Source organism: Pristiophorus japonicus, chromosome 2 (assembly GCF_044704955.1).
Source record: "Pristiophorus japonicus isolate sPriJap1 chromosome 2, sPriJap1.hap1, whole genome shotgun sequence".
In the NCBI taxonomy this organism is placed as follows: domain Eukaryota; kingdom Metazoa; phylum Chordata; class Chondrichthyes; family Pristiophoridae; genus Pristiophorus; species Pristiophorus japonicus.
The window spans coordinates 55,934,938-55,954,536 of record NC_091978.1 but is presented as its reverse complement, the minus strand read 5'-3'; the positions used below and the strand labels follow the sequence as shown (position 1 = coordinate 55,954,536).

The 19,599-nt window shown below is 44.1% G+C and overlaps 1 protein-coding gene across 3 annotated transcripts in view; it reads left to right on the top strand.

Moving 5' to 3' along the window:
• dym (dymeclin) overlaps window positions 1-19,599 on the top strand; it is a 669,399-nt gene that overhangs the window by 75,146 nt on the left and 574,654 nt on the right. The window lies entirely within an intron of this gene.

Genomic DNA, 19,599 nt, shown 5'->3' with positions numbered 1-19,599 from the left:
TCACAGACAATCCCTCGGAGTCGAGGATGACTTGTTTCCACACTAAAAATGAGCTCTCAGATGACTGATGAGTCCAATGCGAGACCTACAGTCTCTGTCACAGGTGGGGTAGATGGTGATTGAGGGAATGGGTGGGTGGGGTGCCAGGTTGCCACGCGCTCCTTCCATTGTCGACGCTTGGCTTTGGCTTGCTCTCGGCGAAAAGACTCGGTCGGTGTTCAACACCTTCCCGAATGCTTTTCCTCCACTTTGGGCGGTCTTGGGCCAGGGATTTCCAGGTGTCGGTGGGGATGTTACATTTTTTCAAGGAGGCTTTGATGGTGTCCTTGAAGCGTTTCCTCTGCTCACCTGGGGCTCGCTTGTTTTGGGAGTCTCGTGTCATGCATGCGGGCGATGTGGCCCATCCAGCGTGGTCAGTGCTTTGATGCTGGGGATATTGGCCTGAGCGAGGACATTGACATTGGTGCGCCTATCCTGCCAATGGATTTGCAGGATCCTGCGGAGGCAGCGTTGGTGGTACTTCTCCAGTATTTTGAGATGCCTGTTATACACAGTCCATGTCTCTGAGCCATATAGAAGGCCGGGTATCACCACTGCTCTATAGACCATGAACTTGGTGCTGAGTTTGAGGTCCTGGTCTTCAAACACATTCTTCCTCAGGCGACCGAAGGCTGCACTGGCACACTGAAGATGGTGTTGGACCTAGTCATTGATGTCTGCCCTTGTTGACAGTACGCTCCCGAGGTATGGAAAATGGTCCATATTGTCCAAGGCCTTGTCATGGATTTTGATAACTGGGGGGCAGTGCTGTGTGGCGGGGGCAGGTTGGTAGAGGACCTTTGTCTTATGGATGTCTACTGTAAGGCCCATGCTCCCGTACACCTCGGTGAAGATGTTGATGGCTTGGAGTTCGGCCGCCTTAGTGTGCGCAGACGCAAGCGTCGTCTGCGTACTGTAGTTCGATGACGGAGGATGGGATGACCTTGGATCTGGCCTGGAGGCAGCGGAGGTTGAAAAGATTCCCGTTTGTTCTGTAATTTAGCTCCACTTCAGCGGGGAGCTTGCTGAGGGTGAGATGGAGCATTGCAGCAAGGAAGATCGAGAAGAGCATTGGTGCGATGACACATCATTGCTTGACCCTGATCCGAACGTGGAATGGGTCTGTGGTGGGTCCATTAGTCAGGGTCATGGCTTGAATGTCATAGTGGAGCAGGCGGAGGATGGTGACAAACTTTTGAGGGCAGCCTAATCTGAGGAGGACGCTCCATAATCTATAGTGAATACAGTTGACACATCTATAACAAGTGACATTTTGTAGCTTTCTTTGTCTGTGGACATAACCAGAGCCCTTGTGCTTACTTTATTCTGGTTCAGATGGAGCACTGGCTGTGGATTAGGTGAAATAAAAGTAATTTAGTACAGAAAAGCCACAGGTAGAACATCACTACACAATAGCTGCACACTCAGATTTTCACAAATAAGTCAACTAAAATGACTTAGCGCCTTGGGATGCTTTATGACATTAAAGGTTATATAAATGCAAGTTGTTGTAAAATCTTAGTTTTACTACATTACAGGCAATCACCATTTACAATATATTACAGTACAACTACATTCAAGAATGATTCTTCTTAATGTTACTGTCTGTGGCTTTAGTAAGAAGGGAAGGGAGGCTGAGATGAGATGCAATAAAAGGATGAAAGTTTGCTCCATTTTCACTTATGATCAACACCTGTATATCAAACCCCTCTGCATCATCTACAAGATGACCAGTTTCTTGACCTTTTATTTTTTTCATCCTGCCGTCTCCCAGCATCCCAATACATCCCGTTTGCAGGAAACAAGGATTGTGTGGGGCATCTAAAGTTGGAGCTAACTGCAATGGAGCTGCTGCAAGCTAGACTTTGTGGGGGGGTGGGTAGTCAAAGGTGCTCTCTCATCATTCTGGAGGGGGAGCATGAGAGATGGAAGTGTGAGAGACAGAAGGATGCAAAGCTGACACAAAGGGGAAATGTGAAAGGCATGATAAGAGGAAGGATGTGAAAAACTGAGAGGTAAGGAAATGGCTCTGAAGGGGGAAGAGATGCACCGAGAGGAAGCGAGATATATGGATGTGAAGAGAGGGAGGCAAAAAAGACTGGCATGAAGGGAAGAAGAGAGAAGGAGCTTGGAGAAAGAGATGGGTGAGGTGCGGAGTGAGTTGGAGGAAGAGAGATGGAGAATGAGGGACAAGAAGGGAGGACGTGGAAACAGACATGAAGCAAGAAAGAGTTGGCTAGGAGGGAGAGATGCAAGTATAGGGAAGTGAGGGAGAGACAGATGAAGGAGCGTGAAGAGAGAACTGAACATGGAGGGAGGGCGAACACTTGAATCTATTTAACCATCAGATGCTGAACTTGATCCTTCAGCTGATATCCACACAAATTCCAGCTAGGGTCATTGTATAGCGACCAGCAGCAAGATTTCTTGTATATATTTCCCCCCCCTCTTTTCCCTGCTCATGGGTGCAAAGACTAGTAAAATGTCACTCTGGCTAAGATCAACTAACTCACCATAGGTCAGAAATGAATCCTGGTATCTTCTAATCTATATGACTCAGCTATAGACTATCTTTAAGTGTTAGTTTGGCTCATTTCGTAGCAACCTTGCCTCGGAGTCAGTTGGGTTGTGGATATATGCAGCACTCCAGGTATTGAGCAAGTAATCTAAGCTGTCCCATCAGTGCTGCAGTGTTGGAGGGGTAGGGCTAGATTTTTGACGACTTTGCGACCCGGTTATTGCTGCGATTTGACCTTCTGTGGCAAAAGCCCGGTCAGCGGGATCTTCGGGCTACATTTTTGCGGCGGTGCTTCCCCGTACCGCTGCGGAGAGGAGCACCAACTGTAGCATCACAAATTGTGTTTGCGATCGATTTTAGGCTCTCTCGGGATCCGTATATTCTGCGCCCAGAATACTGACAGGGTCAAACCTGCGGTGCAGCCATTCAGCAGCGGTAAGTATGAAGACCCCACAACCAAGGCCTCTTGCAGCGCTCTCGGTCCCGGACTAAAGTTGCCGAAATTCGCGGTTTGCACGCGAATCCTCGTGCAACTCCAATTTTTACCGACGCAGAATCAAAGGCCGAAAAGCGGGCCTAAAAACGGTAGCGCAGCGAAAACAGTAATTTTGGTTAAAACTACTATTTTTGCTGAAGACCGAAAATCAAGGTCTTTTAGATATGATAAACGGTGATCCATCTGCCTATTCAGGTAAACGTTAAAGATCCCATGGTCTTTGGAGCTTTGGAATTTTCTATTCGATTTACTCTGCAATCGGATGTGCCAACCAAAAACCACTAGATCGTTGAATATAAAATAAATGTTAGAAATCATATTAAACAGAATGAAGTGTGATTTCTCATGCTTTAAATTTGGAAATATTATTTTTAACATTACAGCTGATGTTTGTATTCTGCAGCAAGAATGTCACATCAGCTCAAAGTATCCTAACCAAACATTGCATATCCTTCAGTTAAAATTGATACCAAACTTTCAAAGCCAATCCTCAAATGTTAATGCAAAAAATTCAGGCAGCATGAGAGTTATTAAAGGAGAAGGTAAACTAGGAGAACGTATTTTGACTTCAGGCTCTAGTATGAGTCCCTTTTTAAAGGGTTGCTGCTTTCACTGATGCCAGGATGAAGGGTCATATATAGCTACTGAGCAATAAGATCATTTGAAAGCTTTGTAGCTCGGCGACTGCGATGAGAATGAGGCTGTTATATGTAGTAGTTCAATGCATGGCTAGCCAGAAGAGGGCAGTCATGTTCTTGATTTGTACTTTTTTCAAGCCAAAGCATATGGATTTCCTCAGACTTTTTCGGCACTACTCATTATCATCTCAAAATAATTGTGTACTAGTATTCTATAAATGAAAAAAAATGCTACTGTAAATAATGTGTGTATTGTGTAAAGAACAACATATAACGGAATTACCTCAAACAGTAATATAACCTTGTGGTTCAGATTACATCATAATCTGGGAGAGTGAATTTAGGTGATGTATTTTCTCAATTTCCTTCTCCCGCTCCCTGAAGGCTCTAATTCGTACTGGGGTGCAGTTCCATGAATGTCAACAGCTTGTTCGTCTGTGCAGGCCATTGAGGCTGGGCATGATCCTGTTCTCACCTGACATCCACAAACACAATCTTTCAGCAGGGGTCACATTAGGGGAAACATTTTGATTTTTCTTCCCCTTCCACCCCTTGGCCTTTGATCAGGGTCATCAAGGCCTGTTGTGGCACCCATACTTGTCCTGACTGACATCAGTTAACGTCTTGCAGATTAAGAATTGAATCTGCAACCTTCTGGCTTGATGCTGTAACATACAATGTGTGGTTACCCACTGTGCTGTCTGGAAAGCTATTGAAGATTTATCATTTGAACTTCAAGATTAGATAGCTGTCAGGAACTCTGAACAATACTTATAAATATGTATATATATATTTATTTATATTTGCAGATATTGCTCAGCAGTCAATCCATTATTTTGTTTTTTAGGCTGACAAAAGTCTGTTGATTTATAAGCCAACAGTCTGAACACTTGCTCCCTGTTCATGCGTGATTATTGAAAAATTAACTACCAAGGCATCATTGCTGCAAATTTAGTTTTGCTGGAATTTACAGCTGCTTCTAGAAAGAAAGGCTTGTATTTATATAGCGTCTTTCACGACCACTGGCCATCTCAAAGTCACTCCTCATAGGCAGTCCCTTGAAATCGAGGAAGACTTGCTTTACTCTAAAAGTGAGTTCTCAGGTGACTGTACAGTCCAATACAGGAATTACAGTCTCTGTCACAGGTGGGGCAGACAGTCGTTGAAGGAAAGGGTAGGTGGGGAGTCTGGTTTGTCGCACGCTCCTTCTGCTGTCTGCGCTTGATTTCTGCATGCTCTCGGCGACGAGACTCTAGGTGCTCAATGCCCTCCTAGATGCTCTTCTTCCACTTTGGGTGGTCTTGGACCAGGGATTCCCAGGTGCCGGTAGGGATGTTGCACTTTATCAAGGAGGCTTTGAGGGTGTCCTTGAAATGTTTCCTCTGCCCACCTGGAGCTCGCTTGCCGTGTACGAGTTCCGAGTAGAGCGCTTGCTTTAGGGAGTCTTTGTCCATGGGCATATGGATAATGTGGCCTGCCCAACTGAGCTGGTCGATTGTGGTCAGTGCTTCGATGCTAGGGATTTTGGCCTGATTGCGAACACTGACGTTGCGTCTATTTTCCCAGCAGAATCAGCAGGCATATCGTGGATCACCAAGCTGGAGTTAAGTGGGGGAATCACATTCAGTACATTTGCTTCTTTGCTCCACAATTAAGGGAACTTCATTTATTTGACTCCTTATACAGTGATTGAAACTGATTTCTTTGTTATCTTTTGTGCCTCCCTTCCCCAAACCAAATCTCGAGCATTAGTTAGCTTACAGGTTACTGTGTCTTTTGACTATTTTATGTGTTGCTCTATATCATTCAAGAGTATAGAAAGAAACAAAACTTGCACTTATAAAGTACATTTCCCTTCCTCAGGATGTCCTAAAGTGCGTCACAGCCAATGGATTACTTTTGAAGTGTTCTCGTTGTTATTTAGGCAAACGTGGCAGCCACTTTGTGTACCACAATATCACAGAAACTGTAATGTATTTGCTTTATGGATGAGGAGGAAGAGGGATGCAGGGAAGAGCAGGATCATTGATGGTGAACCTATTGCTGCAGTTCATAAAACTTAAAAACCAGGTCTAGGCTTTCCTGGAGTGACATTGGAGGCCAGCAATAATAAGGCATGGGCACTGCAATGTTTGTGTCTAAGGAATAGTCATCCTTATAATAACATTCAGGGAACGGCATGGATGCCACAAATTTTTCCCACACTTTGACTAGAAACCTGAGCTTGGTTTTTAACAGATTTTCCATAGTGCAGTCAACCCTGGCTGTTTGACACCAGCCATAATTTATCAGTGATTGTACAGCAAGACTCCAGTGGGTGGAGAGCCTTTGACCTAGCCCAAAACAAATATAACTGTTGTGTAGTAATTAATGATCCACTTATCAGCGGTCAGATACAGAGAAAGATAGACTGATGTGATGCAATTCCACAGAATTCAACTTCAGCAGAAATAGTGAAGAAATGGAAAAATGATCAGATTGTTGCCATCTCATATTCTAGTTTTTTTCTTAACATGACCTTTTAACTTGGTAGAAATAAATCTCTACTTTGCTGCTTGAATTTTTGGCAGAAATTATACAAAAGCAAAATGTGTTGCATTACAGTCCATCGCAGTATTATTTATTTTTACTTCAGTGAAACACACCTGGGAATATTTTGCTATGTTAAAGGTGCTATATAAGTTTAGTTGTTGTAGTCCATAGGAACTTTCAAAAGATGATTGGAATTGAAGATGAATAATTTGCAGAGTTACGGGGAAAAAGTTGGGGTGTGGACTCTTTCAACGAGCTTGCACAGACACTTAGGGTCGATTGGCCTCTTTCTGTGCTGTAAGATTCAATGATTCTAGTCCATACTGAGAATTGAAATTTTGTTTTTCTGGTCTCAAGGCAGGAAGATTAAAATTAGAGCAATAATTTAACATGCAGTTTTGTGTCTGGTGCAGCAACAACAACTTACTTCGATGCGAGAAAGTCCGAAAGCGCTTCACAGGAGCATAAACAGACAGAAATTGACACCGAGCCAAAGAACAAGGAGGGGTGACTTAAGTGCTTGATCAATGTGGTAGATTATAAGGAAGGTCTTAAGGGGAAAAGAGAGGTGGAGAGGTTCAGGGAGGATATTCCAAAGTGTAGGGGATGTAGGGCAGTGAGCACAAGAGTGATGGGGGCATGGGACTTGGGGGTTAGGATACAGGGCATTAGAATAGTTGAGTCTGGAGGTAACAAAAGCATGGATGAGGGATTCAACAGCCGATGGGGTGAAGAGAGGTGATAATAGAGGTGGAAGTAGGCGGACTTTGTGATGGAGAAGATATGGGGTCGGAAGCTTGGTACCGGGTCAAATAGTACACCGTGATTACGAACAATCTGATTCAGCCTGAGTAAGTGGCCTGGGATGGGGATGGAGTCTGTGGTGAGGAAATTGAGTTTGTGGTTAGATTGAAGACAATGGCTTTAACCTTCCAAATGTTTAATTGGAGGAACTTGTGGCTCAATCAGAACTGGATGTTGGAGAAGCAATCTGTTCAGCACAGGCAGTGGAGGGGTTGAGAGAGGTGGTGGTGAGGTAGAGATGGGGCTGGTTAGCGTACATGCGAAACCTGGCGTAATTTCTTCAGATGATGTCACCAAGGGGGAGCACTTAGATGAGAAATATGAGGGAGCCAAGTTCCTTGGTGGACTCTGGTGATAATGGCGTGGGTGAGAAGAGAAGCCATTGTAAGGGGCCGCCCATTTAAAACAAGATGAGGAGGAATTTCTTCTTTCTGAGGGTTGTAAATCTGTGGAATTCTCTGCCCCAGAGAGCTGTGGAGGCTGGGTCATTGAATATATTTAAGGCGGGGATAGACAGATTTTTGAGCGATAAGGGAATAAAGGGTAATGAGGGGCGGGCAGGGAAGTGGAGCTGAGACCATGATCAGAACAGCCATGATCTTATTGAAAGGTGAAGCAGGCTCGAGGGGCCAAATGGCCTATTCCTGCTCCTATTGCTTATGTTCTTATGTCGGAGCTTCTATGGCTACAACCAAATCAGTAAGATTGGAGCTAGATGAGGACAGTCTCACAACGGAGGCGAGACGTTGGAGGAAAGATGGGCACGGATTTGGGAGGCAACAACATGTTAACTTCTGAGGACTGGGAGGTTGGAGATGGGGCGATAATTTGCAAGTACTGTAGCATTTGAAGGTGGTTATTTGGAGAAGGGGGTGATGCTGGCAGATTTTAAAGGGAGGACAACAGCACCTGAGGAAAGGGATCAGTTTACAATGTTGGCCAGCATGGGGGCCTGGAAGGGAAGTTGGGTGGTCAGCAATTTACTGGGAATCGAGTTGAGAAGTTGAGAGAGCAGGAGGTGGTTCTCATGGACAAGATGAGTTCGGGGAGGGCGTGAGGGGAGATGAGAGAGAAACTAGAGAAAGGTGTGGGTTCAGGGCAAGTTGGTGGTCAAAACTCTGGCAGATGGAGTTCAATGTGATGTATTTGTTCCAAGAATATTTTCTTAAAGGGAAGAGAGACTCCGAGCTGTGGAAGAGCAAATTAATTTAGGTGTTAATATACATAAATCACTAAGCTCATGCACAGGTATAAAAATCAATCAAAAAGGCTACTGGAATATTGACCTTTGTCAAGGAGGTTATAATTCAAAAGTGAGGAAATGATGCTTCAGTTGTATTGGAGCCTTGGTCACCCCTTCTGGAGTATTGCATTCACTGTTGGGTACCACACCTCGGGAAAGATAGACTGGCTTTGAGGTGGTACAATACAGATTCACCAGAATTATATTGGTGCTTTTAAAGGGTTAAATTACGAGTACAGGTTGCATAAACTTGATTTGTATTCCCTTGAGGCTGATCAAATCGAGATGTTTAAAATGCTGCAGGGGTTCAATAGAGATACTGTTTCCTTTGGTGTGGGAATCCAGAACAAGAGGCCATAGTCTTAAAATTAAGCTAGGCTGGTTAAGAGTGAAATCAGGAAGCATTTTTTCACCGCAAGGGCTAATGGAAATCTGGAACTCTCTTCCCCAAAAGGCTGGGTCAATTGAAATTTTCAATACTGAGATCGATAGCTTTTTGTTATGTAAGGGTTTCAAAGGTATATGGAGAAAACGTGGGTAAATGGAGTTGAGGTACAGATCAACCATCATCTATTAGAATGATGGAACAGGCTCAAGGGGCTGAATGGCCTATTTCTATTTCTATGTACCCTAATGCTTAAATTGAAAATCATCATCTTGTCTTCAAAACCCTTCATGGCTTTGTCCTCCTCCAACACCTTTGGTCCTCTAACTCTGGACATTGTCTCCTCTTCTTTCGTATGGTAGGAGCAAATCAAATGTCAATATCTAAGTTGGATATCCAAGCCAAAGCTTCCGGTACAACAGTGTAGATATCTGGTAGGCTGCCTGCAAATTTCCTCTGAGGGCAGTGCTCAATGATGTGCTCCAGGGTCCAATTAGGACATTGTCATCCTGTTTGGTGGCAGATCCTTCAACCATCTTGACCTCTACTTTCTGGAAAACTCTCTTTAAACCTCATCAGATCTCTGCACCTTTTAAAAACCTCTTTAAAAACAATTTTTCGATCAAACTGTCGATCACATCACATAATGCTCACACTACCTTTTCCTTTTATTTATATTGTTTTCTTCTCTTTCCTGCCCCATCCCTACAAAGTGCTGTGGATCATTTTTCTTACATAGAAACATAGAAAATAGGTGCAGGAGTAGGCCATTCGGCCCTTCTAGCCTGCACCGCCATTCAATGAGTTCATGGCTGAACATGCAACTTCAGTACCCCATTCCTGCTTTCTCACCATACCCCTTGATTCCCCCTAGTAGTAAGGACTTCATCTAACTCCCTTTTGAATATATTTAGTGAATTGGCCTCAACAACTTTCTGTGGTAGAGAATTCCACAGGTTCACCACTCTCTGGGTGAAGAAATTCCTCCTCATCTCGGTCCTAAATGGCTTACCCCTTATCCTTAGACTGTGTCCCCTGGTTCTGGACTTCCCCAACATTGGGAACATTCTTCCTGCATCTAGCCTGTCTAACCCCGTCAGAATTTGTGTTAAAGGCACTGTTTTGCTCAGTTTTTGGTAAAATTTTTTGCTGTAGAAATTACTGACTGTCTTCTCCTCCCCCAAATGGTTATTTAATTCATGGAACTTCGACTCAACAAACCATACAGAAGTTAAATGACATATTTACATGATTTTCTTTTGAACAACTGACTGTGTTGAGCATAAACAAGATAGAATACAAGAAGTTTAGAACAACCTCCGCTGCTAGAAATGCTGATAGTATTGTATGTACCAGAGCATGTTACATCAGGCCAGATAGAATCAGCTCAAAGATCCCTGCGAATACTGTTCTTGAGCTGACTGATAAGTGCGCAGGAGAAGCTGGATGTTTGCTGCTTGTGGTTCAAGATAAGAATGAACAATTTTTTTTTCTGTTGGAAAGGGGGTTTGAAGATTCCACATTTTGTTCTTGTGCAAGCTACCCTGGGAACAGCTTGCTCTCATCTGGAATTTAGTGACATGGAACTGAATTTGTATTATCGGGTGGGGAATTTGTACAGGGAATAAATTTACTCTTCTGGAATGTACCCTTCTCATGATTACACTGATGTGGAGTAGCCTGGAATCGGTAAGAAATTATACAGATTGTGTTTCTCTTACCGCAACTGCTTTCCATTCTTTTCTCTTCCACCGCCTGTGCCCCCCCCCCCCAAAAAAAAAAGACCGTCAAGAACTTCATGGGGTTGAGATGTAAGATGAACCCAACTGTTGAACCAGTTAAGATTAGTACAGAGACTGTAATGTAACATTTTCCTTGCTAAATGTAATGTAATACTTTCTCCTATACCTGCATAATAAGCATTTTCCAGAGGTGTTACCTCTTGTATCAAGTCAGTTTTTTTTCAAATTCGGATCCCAATATTTTTGCACTTTTTAGCAAGTTTAAAATAATATTTTTCCTTCTCTCGTTCTCTGTGCTAGGAGAGGGGATTTTTTTTAGGCAGTGAGTTATGATCTGGAATGCACTGCCCGAAAGGGTTGTGGAAGCAGATTCAAGTGTAACTTTCAAAAGGGAATTAGATATACACTTGAAAAGGAAAAATTTGCAGACCTATCGGAAAAGAGCAGGGAGTGGGACTAATTGGATAGCTCTTTCAAAGAGCCGGCACAGGCACGATGGCCCGAAATGTCCTCCTTTTGTGCTATATGATTCTATGACTCTAGGCAGATGACTCTAGTGGTGTTCTGGAGATGACTCGTGTGGTATGCGAGAGAGACCTGGGCTGACTTGCCTATCACATTCTTTAGCCTATTGCCCTCCCCTTTGTGTGTGCATTAGTGTGTCTTCCATACAGTGTCTTGCCAATAGCATAGCTCTCATTGAAAACTCTCAATATAGACAATTGTGAGCACGTGTCACTGCATCACAGCAGAAGATGCAACATGTGGTACCTCACCAATATGACTTCACTTTTTATTAAAGATAGAATTTAGGCTCTTCGATTTCGGCACTTTTCAGTTGCAAAGACAGCGAGTTACCGAGTCATATTTGCCAAAAATTCTGTGTTCTATTCTTGTTTTGAGCTGGCTTAACAGAAGGAGTGCTACAATTGGTCCAAAGTTAGCATGGAGGTGCAACAAGCAATTAGGAAGGCAAATGCCATGTTGGCCTTTATTGCAAAGGGGTTAGGAGTACAAGAGTAAGCAAGTCTTCCTACAATTGTACAGGGCTTTGGTGAGACCACACGTGGAGTTTTGGTCTCCTTATCTGTGGAAGGACATATTTGCCTTAGAGGGGGTGCAGCAAAGGTTTATGAGATTGATCCCTGGGATGAGAGGGTTGTCCTATGAGGAACGATTGAGTAGAATGGGCCTATACACTCTCGAGTTTAGAAGAATGAGAGCTGATCTCATTGAAACATATAAGGTTCTGAGGGGGATTGACACGATAGATGCTGAGGTTGATTTCCCCTAGCTGGAGAGTCGCGAACTAGGGGGCATAGTCTCAGGATATGAAGTCAACCATTTAAGACTGGGATGAGGAGGAATTTCTTCACTCAGAGGGTTGTGAATCTTTGGAATTCTCGACCTCAAAGGGCTGTGGATGCGGAGTCGATGAGTATATTCAAGGCTGAGATCATTGGTTTTTGGACTCTCGGAGAATTGAGAGATATTGGGACCGGGTGGGAAAGTGGAATGGAGGTCGAAGATCAACCATGATCTTATTGAATGGCGGGGCAGGCTCAAGGCCTACTCCTGCTCCTAACTCTTACGTTCCTGTGTTCTTTGGTGTCTCTGGGCTGTGAAAGGCTGAAATCTCACCCAAACACCACCCTCCAATTTCTGTCCTTTGATCCTTGCTGAGAAATGTGCCTTTGTGTGCAGCAGACAAGGAGCATCCGAGATTTAATTGCTGCTCAGTGCTGACGTAGCTTATTGCTTTTTAAAAAAAAAATATATTAATTCACGGGATATGGGCGTCGCTGGCAATGCCACCATTTATTGTCCATCCCTAGTTGCCCTTGTGAAGGTGGTGGTGAGCCACCACTGCAGTCCGTGTGGTGAAGGTACTCCAACAGTGTTGTTAGGTGGGAGTTCCAGGATGTTAACCTAGTGACAATGAAGGAATGGTAATGTTTGTCCTAGTCAGGATGATTGGTGTGTGACTTGGAGGGGAACTTAAAGATGGTGGTGTTTCCATTCATCTGTTGCCCATGTCCTTCTAGGTGGCGGAGATTATGGGTTTGGGAGGTGCTGTCGAAGAAGCTTTGGTGTGTTGTTGCAGTGTATCTTGTAGATGGTACACCCTGCAAACACGATCCACCGGTGGTGGATGGAGTGAATGTTAGTAAGGTGGCATATGGGATGCTGATCAAGTGGACTGCTTTGTCCTGGATGGTTGTTGGAGCTGCACTCATCAGGTCTGTGGAGAATATTCTATCACACTCCTGACTTTCCCTTGTAGGTGGTGGAGAGACTTTCGGAGTCAGGTGGTGAGCCACTCGTCACAGACTATCCAGGCTCTCACCGGCTCTTACAGTCACTATTTATGGCTGGTCCAGTTAAATTTCTGGCCAATGGTGACCCCCAGGCTGTGTATAGTGGGGGATTTGATGATAATGCCATTGAATGTCAAGGGGAGGTGGTTAGATGCTCCCTTGTTGGTCATTGCCTGGCACTTGTGTGGCGCGAATTACTTGCTACTTCTCAGCCCAAGCCTGGATGTTGTACAGGTCTTTCTGTATATAGTTGAATGGTGCTCACTACTTAGGATCTTGAATAGCTGCTGTTCAGATGAAATATTGAGGGATCACCACCTGTAGGCTTGTACCCCATTAGGAGATGAGCAAGTGAAAAAAAATCAGAACATGGAGAAAAAGATAGATCTTTTAACCCATTTAAATACTTTCATAATTTTTTTTCTTGCATGTACATATTTTTAAGCCCAAGAGGGAGATAACTTGTACCATACTGCTTGGGACCAGTTTGCTGGGAAATGCATGAGAGCAGACTGGGGTGAGACATTCTGTTAATTTTCCTCATTGTAGAAGTGCTTCAACTTTATTTAACATCTTACCTGGACTGAGATGTTGCAGACAGCGATCCTTGTGGTATGAATTGATGACTAGATGTGTATGTTGACATCGTGTACGAAATGCACTTGAAAGGATGGTTGGGAGCCAATAGGAGAATTGAATTATCAGATAACAATGCAGCTAGCAGTCTATATAATTTGTCAATTACAACAACAACTTGTATTTATATAGCGCCTTTAATGTAGTAAAATGTCCCAAGGCGCTTCACAGGAGCGTTATCAAACAAAATTTGACACTGAGCCACATAATTAGGGCAGATGACCAATAGCTTGGTCAAAGAGGTAGGTTTTAAGGAGCATCTTAAAGGGAGGTGGAGAGGTTTAGGGAGCGAAATCTAGAGCTTGGGGCCTTGGCAGCTGAAGGCACGGCTACCAATGGTGGTGTTATTAAAATTGGAGTGCTCAAGAGGCCAGAATTGGAGAAGCACAGATATCTCGGAGGGTTATAGGGCTGAAGGAGATTACGCAGGTCGGGAGCCAGAACCAGAATTTTAAAATCAAGGCATTGCTTAACCGGGAGCCATGTAGGTCAATGTAATTAAATAGAAATTAGTCTACATCTGCAAATGATTATAAGGCAGTAATCGATTGAGATTCGGATGACATCATAGACCAGTGAAAGTGCTGCTCTAACTTTTTGCACTGTTAGCTAATAATGATGTGATAATGCCACTGTAGACTTATTGAGAAATCCACAGCTGATTCCCATAAAGTTACATGTCCAGTATTTTACATTAAGCCTAAACAAAAAGAATTCAAACTTGAAAACAGACCACTTATTAATATGCCATTATTAGGAAAAAAAAGTCAGTTGTGTTTAAGCCTTTGTAGTTTCTACTACATTTTAATTAGCTTGCTGGGTTTTCTATGAGAGCTCTGCTCAAACACTGCTGTCATTTGTATTCCGCTTAGCTTATGAAGTATCAGTTCAAAGGTGCACCGAGTTGCTGACTATTAATAGGTCTGTTTAAGGAAATGTCTCAACATTAATGACTTTATCTGAAGTGAAATGCTCCTTTTGGATGCTAGGTACCATTCGAAAACTTCATGCATTCGTGAACTATAAATAGCAAAAATATTGGTGGTTAAGTAAACTGAGGATAAATACTAGATGGTTGTCAGGGAGGGGATTAAAAGACTGTAATCTAATCGAGGAGTTCAGATAACATCACAAACTGCAAGACGAAAGCTCAAGCAATTTGCCAGCTGAACTGCGAGATTGGGTTACCCCTGTAATACTCTGATAGACTACTAGTATTTATATTATATATAGAGCTACTTTTGGAACATTTGACAGCAGCCGCTTTTGATATTGCGGGTTAGTATCAAGTGACGTAGTACATCACAGGATATCTGGTTATTTCAGTACATGCAATTCACCCACCATATTATGTTATGCAAGGGCATAACTGAATTAATATTTTATGAAATAATTGAGTGTTATTTTACTGTTCTCAGTCTAATTACACATGTTGAACAAAATAAATATTAACATGTTACCCCCCCATGGCTCATTGAAAAGTTTGCTGCCTAATATGGAGTTGAACCACATAAATCAGGAAGGTTCAGGTTCAATCCCCAGTCTGTGCAGAGTTTGCTGATCTTGGCTGGAAAGGTGGTAGGGAATTACAATTGGCCTCCGTATCAGAGTTAGGGAAGGAAAGATAGGCTAGGGTTCCCATTTCTGATTGCTGCTCTTCTTGGCAAATATACATAAGTAGATCTTTGATTCTACAGTAAGAACAGGATCAGGCTTGGCCATGGTGCCTCCATGTTAAAATAATCTTTTACTGCTTACTAAAGCACTCAGCAGGTCAGGCAGCATCTGTGGAGAGAGAAACAGGTTTCAGTTCATAGTCAGAAATTTACAGCACGGAAGGAGGCCATTTCGGCCCATCATATCCGTGCCGGTCGACCAAGAGCTATCCAGCTTAATCCCACTTTCCAGCTCTTGGTCCAGGCCTTGTAGGTTATGGCACTTCAAGTGCACATCCAAGTACTACTTAAATGTGGTGAGGGTTTCTGCTTCCACCACCCTTTCGGGCAGTGAGTTCCAGACCCCCACCACCCTCTAGGTGAAAAGATTTTCACTCCAATCCCTTCTAAACCTCCTACCAATTACTTTAAATCTATGTCCCCTAGTTGTTGACCACTCTGCTAAGGGAAATAGGACCTTCCTCTCCACTCTTATCTAGGCCCCTCATTATTTTATACACCTCAATAAAGTCTCCCCTCGGTATCCTTTGTTCCAAAAAAAATTCCAGCCTATCCAATCTTTCCTCATAGCTAAAATTCTCCAGTCCAGGCAACATCCTCGTACATCTCCTCTCTACCCTCAGTAGTTCAATCACATCTTTCCTGTAATGTGGTGACCAGAATTGCACACACTACTCTAGCTGTGGCCTAACTAATGTTTTATACAGTTCAAGCATAACCTCCCTGCTCTTGCCTTTATTAGCCGATGTATAAAATACAAGTATTCCGTAGGCCTTCTTAACCACCTTATCTACCTGGCGTGCTACCTTCAATGATCTGTGGATTTGCACTCCAAGGTCTCGTTCCTCTACACTTCAGTGTCCTACCATTTAATGTGTATTCCCTTGCCATGTTAGTCCCCCCCCCCCCACCCCCAAATGAATTACCTCACACTTAGCCAGATTGAATTCCATTTGCCACAGTTCTGCTGACCTGACCAGTTCATTGATATCTTCCTACAGTCTGCAGCTTTCTTCTTCATTATCAACCACACAGCCAATTTTTGTATCATCTGCAAACTTCTTAACCATATCCCCAATATTCAAGTCTAAATCATTGATGTATAACCACAAACAGCAAGGGACATAGTACTGAGGCCTGCAGGACATCACTCGAAACAACCTTCCAGTCACAAAAACATCCATCAACCATTACCCTTTGCTTCCTGCCTCTGAGACAATTTTGGATCTAACTTGCCATTTTGCTTTGGATCCCATGGGCTTTTACTTTCCTGACGAGTCTTCCAAGTGCGACTTCATCAAAAGCCTTGCTAAAATTCATATACACTACATCAAAAGCACTACCCTAATGGACCCTCTTTGTCCCCGCCTCAGAAAATTCAATCAAGTTAGTCAGACATGACCTTCCCTTAATACATTCATGCTGACAGTCCTTGATTAATCCGTGTCCTTCTAAATGAAGGGGGGGGGGGGGGGGAGGGAATGAAATCTCACCTCTGCGCATGTGCAGAAAAAGTTACTTTTTTGACGTTGTCCCGATGGACGCGTACGCTCAGTACAGTTTGGATTTGGCAGTCGGCCATTTTTAAAGAACCAGTTGTATGCGTGAGAAGAAATGTGTGAGAGCATTGGAAAAAATCACAGCTGGAGCAATACAAGATGCAACACGGTGCAAGGACCAAAAATTTCTTACAGGAAGAAGTAGAGGCACTAGTTACTGTGATTGAGAACAGATGGCAGGAGCTGGACACCAGCAGAGGTCACATAAAAGTTCCACCCAAAGAAATGAAGAAATGCTGGAACCAAGTTGCAGAAGATTACTGCACAGTGGTGACCACCATGAGATCTGGAGGCCAGTGTAAAGAGAAGTAGCAGGACCTTGGTCAAGTAGTTAGTGTAAGTAATATTTTCATTTATTCAATGGAATTGCAATTGTAAATATGACAAGCTTTAAACGTCCCACCCAGCAGAAAGACACTATAAAAAGTTGCATTTTCATCTTTGCAGAAGAAGGTGGCACATAATAAAAGGGAAAGAACTCGAACAGGAGGAGGTCCGGCAAATCTGCACTCACTGACACCCTTGGAAGAGAAAGTCGCTGCTTTGATGGGTCCTGCCTGGAAAAAAGCAATCAGTACTGCACAAGCTGGGCCCACACTTGAGGGAGAGGGTAAGTCCTGCAAATTCATCATGGTCCTTCAAATCAGCCGGCTTCCTGGCCTGTGATTTATGAGCCTACTCATGCCACCCACCCTGCCCCCCTCCTCTGTTGCTAACCATTTTACGGTTCTGTTATCTTTTGTAGAACTTGAGGCCAACCCTGACAATGCAGAAGAAGATTCAGATGAGAACGAGCCTGAAGAGAACATCTTCCAATCCAACCCTCCAGACGAAGAACATGGGGGGGGAGGGGTTGGAGCTGGATGAAGCTCCCACTGTTGTACTGACTTTGGAGGAGGTGACAGCCCCTTCCGTGACTAGTGGCTTGAGTGTTGGTGGGACATTCTGTGGTTTCACACCTTCCGAGGTTGCGGGTCCCAGTGGTATGGTGCAGCAAAGCACATCCAGGGCCCCACCGTCCCAGGCTGCGGGTCCCAGTGCCACACCCGTGAAAGGAGAGCTCTACCACGCTCTCCTGAAGTGCAGAATCTAACAGATGTGGTTCAGATGATGTCATTGAGTGCGGAGAGCATTGACCTTACCTGATCACTCCTGGATGCCATCAGTGGGGTGAGTGATGAGGTAGCGGGACTGTCGGGAAAAGTAAAGCAATGACACGAGAAATGGTCCCGGATATCGTTCCTATCAGTGAGAGAATAGTAGCCATGAGGGAGAGAATGTCAGACATAATGCAAATCCCGTCACTGACCATGAGGGAGGGAATGTTGTAGGTAATTGAGACACTGTCAGGGCGCATGAGGGACGGCATGTTGGAGGTAGCTGCTGTAATAAGGGAACACGCCCAAACCCCACACCCATTGACAGAATCAACTGTCACTCCGACTCCAATCCCCACACCAGCATCTGAAGAGCCCCAAGCCGGGCCCTCCAACTTGCCGCCTGGGCCCTCCAACTTGCCGCTTGACGCCGCCACACCCCCCTCCCCTCCCATCCTCCTCAAGAGGTGCGCAGTACCCAAGATGTTAGGAAGCCCAGAAACACTGCGCCACCGCCTGCGGACAGGGGTGGTGGAGTGTCCCAAGACCAAGCACAGCGGGCGGTCTTAGAATAAGGGGGATGAGAGATGGGTGCAGCCTTTCTTTGCTGTTGTTGTTTATTATTATTGTTACTGTTGTAACTGTTCTCAAATTAAAAGTTTTTTGTAAGTTATATGAATTTACAAGTTTATAAGTGATCTTAAAGTTTTTAAGTGATATTAAAGTAAAGTTTGATACAAGAATAATTTTATTAAAATTAAGTTAAGTACATTGTAAACTTTTGAATAAAATATATTTTACATGAAAACTGAATCATGTTCTATCAACACAACACAACATTACGGAACAGCTCCAAACAGTAACATGTCCATGTGGAGCGATGGTCCGCCGTTGTGCTCCGGCCTGACACTTGCATTGCTTCCTCATCCTCGTCGTCATCCTCCTGCTTGTCATCTGCATCTTACACATCATTATCATCAGCCACTTTCACCGCAAGTGGGTCTTCCACTACCAGGTGCTGCTGCCTCATGATGGCTAAGTCATGCAGCACACAACGGTGAACTGTCCGACAATCTCGGGAGTACAGCAAGTAGCCTCTGGAATGGTCCAGGCATCGGAAACGCTGTTTCAATATATCAATAGTCCTATGATGCTACGCGTCGCAATGTGCAACATGTATTTTGGTCAGCTTCCGTCCGGGTTATGCGTAGGGACGTCGTGAGCTAGGTGGCGAGGCCATACCCTTTGTCTCCTAGTAGCCAGTTCTGCCCTTCTGGCTGCTGCTGCTGAAACATGACAGATATAACGCTGTCGCGTAGGATGAACGCATCATGGGTGCTGCCAGGGTATCTTCCATAGACTACCATAATATGATGCATGTCGTCACACACCAGCTGCACGTTAATGGAGTGGAAGCCTTTTCTGTTCCTGTGCATTTCGGAATCCTTCAAAGGCAAGGCAGTGTGAATACAATCAATGCAGCCCTGTACTTTTGGGAAACCAGCAATCCTTCATAAAGACTTCATAAAGTTCCCCATGACAGCCCTGTCATGGATAGCTTGGGCGGTTATAGGGAACTTTATGAAGTAATTCCTACGCGCATACAGTGCAGCCGTCACATGGCGAATGGAGACATCTGTTGCATGTTGAGAGATGGCGCACACGTCTCCAATTGTAGCTTGAAATAATCTGGAGGCATAGAATGAAAGTGTACCTGTAGAAACATAGAAAATAGGTGCAGGAATAAGCCATTCGGCCCTTCGAGCCTGCACCACCATTCAATAAGATCATGGCTGATCATTCACCTCAGTACCCCTTTCCTGCTTTCTCCCCATACCCCTTGATCCCTTTGGCTGTAAGGGCCATAGCTAAATCCCTCTTGAATATATCCAACGAACTGGCATCAACAACTCTCT